Source organism: Theropithecus gelada, chromosome 17, assembly GCF_003255815.1.
Source record: "Theropithecus gelada isolate Dixy chromosome 17, Tgel_1.0, whole genome shotgun sequence".
NCBI lineage: Eukaryota > Metazoa > Chordata > Mammalia > Primates > Cercopithecidae > Theropithecus > Theropithecus gelada.
Window position 1 is genome coordinate 18,026,984 of NC_037685.1, and position 9,618 is coordinate 18,036,601.

Sequence of the window (9,618 nt, forward strand, 5' to 3'; positions counted from 1 at the left end):
TTTACTTCATTATGTTTGTTTCGTTGTTCTATATGTTGTTTGTTTCACTATTTTTATAGATGAGGCAAAGTGGGAGGTTCAACTAGTCTAATATATCTCATCAACTGTCTGAATCAGATTTTTATTTTTCTGCCAAGCACACTGATTTCCATCTACAATTCTTTTAAGATAAGAATCAGTAAGTCAACTGGAGAAACAGCTGAGTTCTTGAGCTATGGAACGTTATTACACTTTAGCACATTGTCTGAGAAATGCAGCTCCTTGGTGGTGCTTCTCCTGGTACTTCACTGAAATATACATACTCTCAGACCATGCTGCAAGATGGTCTTTGAAACTTCAAAGTAAGTGAATGCCCTCTTGGCTGGCCCTTTCTTTCTTCTTACAATTTCTTTGGGGTTTCTACCTGCTTCTGGTTCCTCTCTTACAAAAACCTTCTAACGCTTCTTTTTATCCCCACAGTGAGGCTTGATGGACACTAGTCCAGAGTCCAAGACCCTATCAAGATTAAAAAGTATTGACTCTGAGAGTTTAAAACAAGCCTTTAGTAATCTAAGTACTTTTTAGAGAAACTACTTAACTTATGTATTGGTACATGGGTTATAACATATATTGGTTAGTACCTTATTACATTAGTTCTAATTAATAATTAGTACTAATACATGTACTAATGTACTAATGTACATGTATTATTACATGGGTTAAATAGTCTTTCTGCCCTGGGAAAAATCAGTAAACATAAATACAATTGAATTTTGTATTAAATGCAAGTTGAACTTTTCATATCTTGCCTCTTTTCTGCTACACAGCTATTCAATCTGCACAGCTTGACAAGGTCACCAGTTTTGATCTGCTCCCTTTTGCAGGATCAAGCAGAAATGCAAATGGTTCCATTTTCCTTCTGGATCATTCTTGCCTCATTGTTCAATATAAGTCTCTGCAGTGATTAAGAGATCTATATCTGTGGTTATCAAACATTTGACTTGTAGCTAGTGTCACGGCAGAGCTGAATTTGTAACTTTTGTAAGTCTAATACATTTATTTATTTATTTTGAGACAGAGTCTTGCTCTGTTATCCAGGCTGGAGTGCAATAGTGCAATCTCGATTCATTGCAACCTCCACCTCCCAGGCTCAAGCGATCCTCCTGTGTCAGCCTCCCAAGTACCTGGGACTACAGGCATGTGCCACCATGCCCAGCTAATTTTTGTATTTTTAGTAGAGATGAGGTTTTGCCATGCTGGCCAGGTTGGTCTCGAACTCCTGGGTTCAAGTGATCTGCCTAGCTTAGCCTCCCAAAGTGCTAGGATTACAGGTGTGAGCCACCACACCTGGCTGAGTCTAATACATTTAAATTTACACTTAAATAGTCACATGTGGCTATCACATTGGAAACTATCACATTGGAAAACATAGGCTTAGGTGTTCTGGAAAGCAACTTAATAGCATGTATCAAGAATCTGAAAATATTAATATTCTTTTAATTCAAGAACTATATTTCATGGTAAAATAGTAAAAGATTCCTATTCAAGAATGTTTATTTTAATACTTGCATTCTAAACAAAATTGGAAGAGTCAGATAAGTTATGATATATTCCATGGCTGTTAAATATTGGTTTAAAATGAAATTTAAATACATAGGTTAATGCTTATGTTGTTAAGTAAATATACATGGATTCAAACTTTCCATAATGTTATCCCAAATTTATTTATATGTGTATGTGTGTGTGCATCTATATATGTGTGTGTGTATGTATATGTGTGTATATATATATAAAATTAAAGATAAAGAAAATAAGCCAAAAAAATTAATGGCTTTATTTTTAAAATAATGAGCAGTAAGCGATTTTATTATTCTATGTTTTAAATAATTTTAAACTTTTATATACAGAATAGGAGTTGCTTTTTAAATGAAAATATCCCCAGTAAACATTATTCTTAAAACAGTTGTAAGTAATATAGAAGACACGAAAGTAAAAATTGAGAAAAGAGCATTGTATTTTAGAACTAGAAGGTAAGTGATAGAAGTTGAGAGTGCAGATTTAGGTAGACAGTGTCAGAAGTTGAACAAAACGGATTGGAAAGTGAGTAGGGAGGAAATATCGAAAGACTCTTTTCTTTGGAAGGTACAGCTCTGAAAGGAAGGAGGAAAATACATCATAATCATATCATATCAAACACTTGATGTTTTGAGCATCTAGGTATTGTATTTGACTTTTTACATTTAACTAACAAAACAATTAAGTATCGTAATGTCCATTTTAATAAAACTCCTAGTTTTCTTATTATAAAACACAATAATGAAACCTCCTAGTTTTCTTTATTATAATGGGCATTACATTAGTTAATCAAATTACTCAGAGAAACTGAGTAATTGGTCTTGCCAAAACAAAGCATCTGCCACTAAAACTTGGTATCTTTGTACCATGCTCCACTGTCTCCTACAGGATGAGACAAGTAAGGTCAAGTGAGTGGTGGTTTTTGTTGTGTTGTTGTTGTTCGTTTGTTTTCCAGCTAGTGCATATCTATCTAAGCAAGGAGCAGCAAATCACCATGGCACATGTATACCTATGTAACAAACCTGCACATTCTGCACATGTATCCCAGAACTTAAAGTATAAGGATAATAAAAAAAAAAGAATCACACAGCACTGTGCTTTCTTATAATACATATTTCATTTCCTCATCAGTAGGGCGGAATAGTTAATGTATTGAGGATGGACTCCGGCCAGCCTGGATTCAAATCCCTCCACTCCACCTTGTACCCTCTGCATGACTGGGTACGTTATTTAGTCCCACCAGCCTCAGTTCCCTCATTTATCTAGTGGAGATAATATCTATCTCAAGAGCTGTGATGAAGATTAGGAGGACAATATATGTAAATACACAACACCTGGCAGAAAAATTACCCTGATGCACAGTGGATGCAGTTATTGATACTGTTTTTGCTGTAATATCACTGAGGAGTTGCCCTGGATTTTTTGGAAGTTATAGAGTGCAAGTCTTGAATCTGTTACCATTTTAAAATGTGCTATATTTTACTATACAAACACAAAATTTTCGTCACTGGCTGATTCATTTTCTCAACAAACATCTCTGAATCCCAACTGTGTGCCCAATACAATACTAGGAAATGGAGATGGAAGAATGAATTCGACATTGGCCCTCTGCTAAGAAGAAAGTGGAGAGACATTTATGTACAGTGGTTATTTAAAGTGATGTAGTGGATGCTCTGCTAGAGATAGATGCTTACTGCTAAGGAAGCTTGGGGGAAGTAACACTCTGCCTGGGGTGATGCAAAAGGCATCAAAGAGAAGGTGGCTTTTTATAATAATACTTAACACCATTTTCCAAGAGTTTCACATATTTTTTGAATTTCTCTTCATTGTGTAACTCTGCCTCCTATCACATGACCCTCTACAGGAAGTTGCAATATAAGCAAATCTCCTCATATGCTATTGAGAAAAATTGAGGGTATAGGCTTCTCCAAGTGTATTCTTCTATGGGAAACTACCCCTCATAGGCACTACCTAAAAATAATTCTGTAGTCAGATATATTTGAGAAATAAGTAATACTTTTGCATCTTAGAGTACTGCAGTGTATGGTAACATTTGCAGGTTCTAAGAAGACTTGAGATTTTTTAAACTCAAGACTTTCCCCAAATAGCAGCTACAATTAAAAAAAGAAAAAACTATAAATACTTCAAGGAACTAAGGTTTGTGGAACTCTGTGGAGGTGCTGATTTAGGATATATCTCTACCTTCTAAACAAACATCTGTATAAGTTCCAGAGTACTCTTTTTCATAGGAAGAGGCATGGAGGATGATGATATCAGGCATATATTTTGGAATGTTTCTAATGAAAATGACACACGCTTGGCATGGTGGGAATGGTAGAAGCTGAGAAGTTAGTGAAGTAGCATAAAGTACAGAACCAGAAAATGGCAAAGCTGTAGAAGATTGTATTGTTTAGAAAAGAGGGGAATATGCTGAAAGTTTAAGTTAAGCCCTTGTGAAATTACAGAAAGATGATGACATTACAATTTTTAGAAAAGATATACACAATTATTATTACATTAATACGAAAGAATATACTATTACATTTTGTGCTGGTTGTTCTCTATCTTAAACTATTTCTAATTAAAATTTCTCTTATTTCCTCATATCCTCCCCATATGCCAACATTTGGTTTTATAATATTATCTGTCGATTAACAAGCCTTTTGAAATCACTGAAAAATATTTTAGGAAGATTATGGTATTTCATTCCGTGAATGGTTTTCAATGATACTGTGGTCATGACCTGAATTTTCTTATCAAGTATAACAAATCCTTTTTGATGTCTGGTTAATTATTGAAATTTGATGAATGCCTGTTTAATGAAGTTGAAGTGATTCTAACACTTATGTTTTACCTTAATATTGTTATGTAAATGGTTTTAGAAGATGATAAAATGATAAAAAGTCATGTTCCAGGGATGACTTTTTCTCTATTCTGATTCTACCTTTTGCACTTTGGCTCTTTACGTTTTCTAATTGTCATCAAATCAGAACTTCCAAGAGGTAGTAAATGCTCCACTGGATGATCCACACATCAAAACTTTGGTCAATAGCTTAAACACACAGGCCCTCAAAGGAAAATATAAAAGGCCAGAACGGGGGAGATGAGGTTTGACCGCATAGCAGCAAAGCGTATTCCAGGGCTAAGCTCCAGGTGTGGTCTGGGAGCCTTCGTTGGTGTCAGTGCTGGAACAAGCTTTCCCAGACTCAGGGAGAGGATTCCTAGGCACTAATGAGTAATTTGCCTCCAGTGGGAGGAAAGGGGGTTACAGACAGCCAGGGTCAGAAGTGTTCAGGGATCTGCTTTCTTTTTCTGTCCACTGTCAGCCCAGATTTTACAATCCACATCTCTTATTTTCCCATACTTACAGTAACAAAAAAAAAAAAAATTAACTGAGGTTTACTTTTTAATTAAGTGTAGTACCACTTAGGAAGATGTATGCTAATCTGAGGCCAAATCTGCCGCCCTCAGCTTTACAAGATGCTGGCCCCAGCAGAGCCTGTAAAGCTCTCGATAAGAGAGGCGAGGAGCAAGGTGCAGGTCCCTCTGCGATAACCTCCTGACTCCGACATTATAGGTCTTTCTGCTGGAATTGAGTTCTACATCTTACTCGATGGGTTATTGTCACAGATGAGTAATGAACGCACCCTTCCCGAGTCCCAGGGTGCAGGAGGCAGTCGGTCAGGCTACAGGGAGGCCCAGCTGCAGGCCCGGGGCGGGTAGATAAAGGGGAGGCAGTTAAAGGCACAGGGACACCGGTGACTGCTCAGAGAGCAGCCACAGGACGGGCCTGTTGGCAGGGGCAAGGAGCGGGTGCATTAATCACAATGTTCCCTGGGCTAATGGGCAATGCCGAGAAAGCAGCCTGGACCTGCAGAACAAAGACAGAATATGATGGAGAGGGCACCTCTGCCAGCTGAGGGTTTCCAGGGTTGGATTTTGGAAGCAGAAATTAAAAAATTAGCTACCATGAGCACAAACTGCAGGTGGAAGGCATGATTAGGTAGCAGGTTGAGGTAGCATCCTTTGCAAAATGGGTCTGGATATACTCCATTTGGATGTTTGATTTCCTTGCAGCTTCCTAGGGAGCTCAGCTCAGGGGTGAAGGGCATCCTCTTTGAGGAACAACACTGCAGGCTCGATATGAGTTCTAGTAAGTGGCTAGTTGTAATTTTAAAAATAATGTTGGAGGTAACTCCTGAGATATAACAGGTGACATGATTAACTATAGTTTTAAAATCCTTATTTGCAATGCATTATATATTATTCTTAAAATTACAGTTGCATTGATTTATCAAACAGATCTTCATTTTTTTTTAAAAAAAGTTACCTAACTAGTGTGGCTCCCCTTGACTCTTCCCTCCTGAGTTTTCTGAGACAGATAAAGAGAGAAAGAAAAGAGAGAAAGACAGTACATCCTTCTAGCTAAGAACAGCAAAACTTTAAGAGCAGAAATGAAAATATATGACCCAACTATTTCCCTGAGCTTAAAATACTCCACAACTTTCAGGAGTAATGATTTAGAGAAGGTAAACCAATTGACATTTTCTTTTGTATTTTTATAGCAATTCTGTTGCCCCAGTTGATAAGATGAGGTGATTTATTTATAGTCATTTTTATTCACAAATATTTTTATAATCTCCTTCACATTTTTCAAAATAATAGCTTTAATGGTTGTTTAGAAAAAGTTTTAAGTCAGAAATTTTGGGAGAACAAGGAAGGAGAAGGGTGGAAGCAAGTAGTAAGTGGGACAATTCATTCCAGCTGGGTCAAATAGGCAGCACACAGTTTCTATTCTGTCAAACCAGGAGCATCTCCTGAGAGTGTCAGGCCTGAGTGGCACAGCGTGATGAGCTTCCTGTCTAACCACTCACTTGGACCATAGTAGGAACAGTATTTGACATTTCTTTTCTTTGCAATGGTGAAATTGTATTAGAGATAGCTAGTGGCCTGAGAGAGCTATGTTTTCCTTTTCATTCAGTTTTATTTTTTAAAAATTTACTTGCTTCTGACTGGGCACGGTGACTCACGCCTGTAATCCCAGCACTTTGAGAGGCCAAGGTGGGCGGATCATGAGGTCAGGAGATGGAGACCATCCTGGCTAACACGTTGAAACTCTATCTCTGCTAAAAATACAAAAAATTAGCCAGGCATGGTGGCACGTGCCTGTAGTCTCAACAACGCTGGAGACTGAGGCAGGAGAATTCCTTGAACCTGAGAGGTGGAGGTTGCAGTGAGCCGAGATCGTGCCACTGCACTCCAGCCTGGGAGACACAGCAAGACTCTGTTTCAGAAAAAAAAAAAAAAATTACTTGCTTCTTTTTCACTTTTAGTAACTGTAGTATAGTAATATTCCTCCTTCCCACCCTAAATTCTATGCTTATTAATGTGCCAGCATGTTAGAGACATCAAACTAATTGTCAGCAAACTTAAGAATCTAGTTCTGCTCTGCCGATTGCTAATTGTTTGGGCTTCGGCAAGTGGTTTCATTTGAGGGTAGAGGAGACTTCCTTTTCTAATCTGTAAAATGTAGACTTAGCAATAGAGTTCCATTGATTTTTTGCTCCTTCCCCTCAAATGCAATTAAACTACAAAATCTTCACGTTTCTCTATTTGCCTTTGAACAAAGGATTCAGAAATCTACATAAAAAGTTATCATGAATTAAAGTATGCTATATATTCCATTAGTAAGAGTTATACTAAATTCATGTGTATCGTATGTGACATGAAGTACTCAAGTGGCTCAAATATAGGAAAATCTTAGATTTTTAGATACTAACAGCATTCCAGCAACTGTAAAATTAATATATCAATTACCATAAATTGCGGTTCCTAATTTGCAGGAATTGTAATCATGAATAGGAAGAGTAGATACTTAGGAATTATTTATGTATGGTAGATTTATAAATTCTTATATATATAAATCCACCATACATAATTATATATTATGTATATAGATCAAAATATTTCTTAGAAATGTTCAAATAGAATGTATAAATTTATATATTATATATATCCTATTTGAACATTATAAAATATATAAACATATATTTTATATATCTATATCTATATCTATCTATCTATCTATCTATCTATCTATCTATATATATCTCCTATTTGAACATTATTTGTAAGAGAAGTATTTTGGACCTATAGCCAAATTTGGAGAAGGTATTTGATTTGAACCGTAACCATATTTCTCCTGTGATTTCTTCTTGAAGCCTATCTGGGTGATTCTTGTTTATTTCCTGACTGCAGGAGGACCCTCACTTTTCATTGTAATATAGTGACCTGAGTCCAAAGCAGACCCATCTCCTTCACAACACAGGGGCATGAGTTAGAATGTATCCTCTGTGAAGAAATACCCAGATCTTTATGGGGCTGCAGAACTCTCCTAACTCCTGGGTCATTATCTGGATAAATATATTCAGTCTTCATGCATGATTCCAGAAATAAAGGAGGTGAATCAGAGGACTCATAGCTGCTCTCATTTCAGAACAGTTGACTGTCCATTATTTAGAGTAAATCAGGGAGTCCTATTTTGAGCCAGGGAAGAGGTGACTGAAGGAGTACATTATGATTTGAATAATCAATTCTGTTAGTTAACCTTCAACCCTCAGCAGTACCCTAATAGGCTTAGGTCAAATGAGTATTAATGAATGTTTTTCTGAATATGCGATCTGAGTGGGTAGGATCATCATAGTAGTATCAGTTTTATGCTAAAATTTTAGATTTTACAAATGGCTGAATTGGCTTAAGAAATGTACAAAATGCATAATCTCCAAAAGAAAAAAAAACCCCACCCCTCCCCCCCAAAAAAAGTAGAAGAATAAGCCTAAAATCCTGGACAGAATCCTAAAAGTCTAATTTATTATAAATAAAGATATTGATCATGGATGAAAACCAAAAAATGTTATTTAGCTTCAAAACACATCAAATAATACATGTGCGTGTGTTTGTATATGTGCGCATTTTCCCGTGTTAAAATTTGCTCCTATGGTGTTCATTTTGAATCCTGTAGAAGTATCAAGAAGCAAACTTCTTAATATATTAAAGACTGATAAAACAGATATAATGGTAGCAAACTTTATCATGTATTAAAGACAGATAGGATGGTTATAATCATGGAAGGTATACATGATTGTTTATTTCTTGCTATGTAAAGATTATAATGGTGAGAAAAAAATATTCTGGACTAAAAATAATTCTGATGCTCCATTTTCTAAAATGAGATTCTTTTTTAGAGTTTGCTGTGGTCTGTGCCATTACGCATTTTGATGTATTTGAAGTGCTGCTAAAAAGAAACCAAGTTCTTGTTAGAATTTGAAACACAAGGATCCATTTCTTCCTAACAGTCTCGTAGTTGTACATTCCCTGAAGTGTATCCCATCTGCTTTTGGGAGCTCTCATTGCAATATGCAGTGATTGCAGGATAAGCACACCATTTTCCTGTCAATACTTTCCTATTAGCCTCCTGGATCCATACATCATCATCTTGCTGGCCTGCAGTTTGCTTATCTTTGTCTCCGAGGTTGCCTTTGATTTATCTAACACCCAAGCTAATGAGGCATGGAGCCCAGGGTGGCTCCAAGGATAATGCACTCCTGTATAAAAATGCTTAAGGAAGGATCAAGTGCTAATCCATTCTAGACTAAAAGGCCTTAGTCCTTCAACAAATGTTGTATTTCTTAATCGCTAAACTAAGACTATAATAGCTCCCCCTTAAGCTACTACCATCAGTAAAACCACACACACTAACAACATGCAATTTACCAAAAGAACTAAAAATTGGATTTTAATTTGTGCTTCCAAAAAAAGCCAAAAAATAGTTTCTATCTTAGCAACAGTTATCACCATTATTTGACAGCATTCTTATGCAAGAATAAGTTAGCTTTAATATTTAATTTACAGTAATAGTTTTATATTCCCTCGCTGGGACCTATGTTTTTCTAAAGACAAAAATAACAGAAGCTACAATGTTACTGTGATATGGATAAATCAAGCCAACCATTTCAATAATGGAGGTAATTACAAAGTGTACATATCTGAAATGTACCGAGTGGT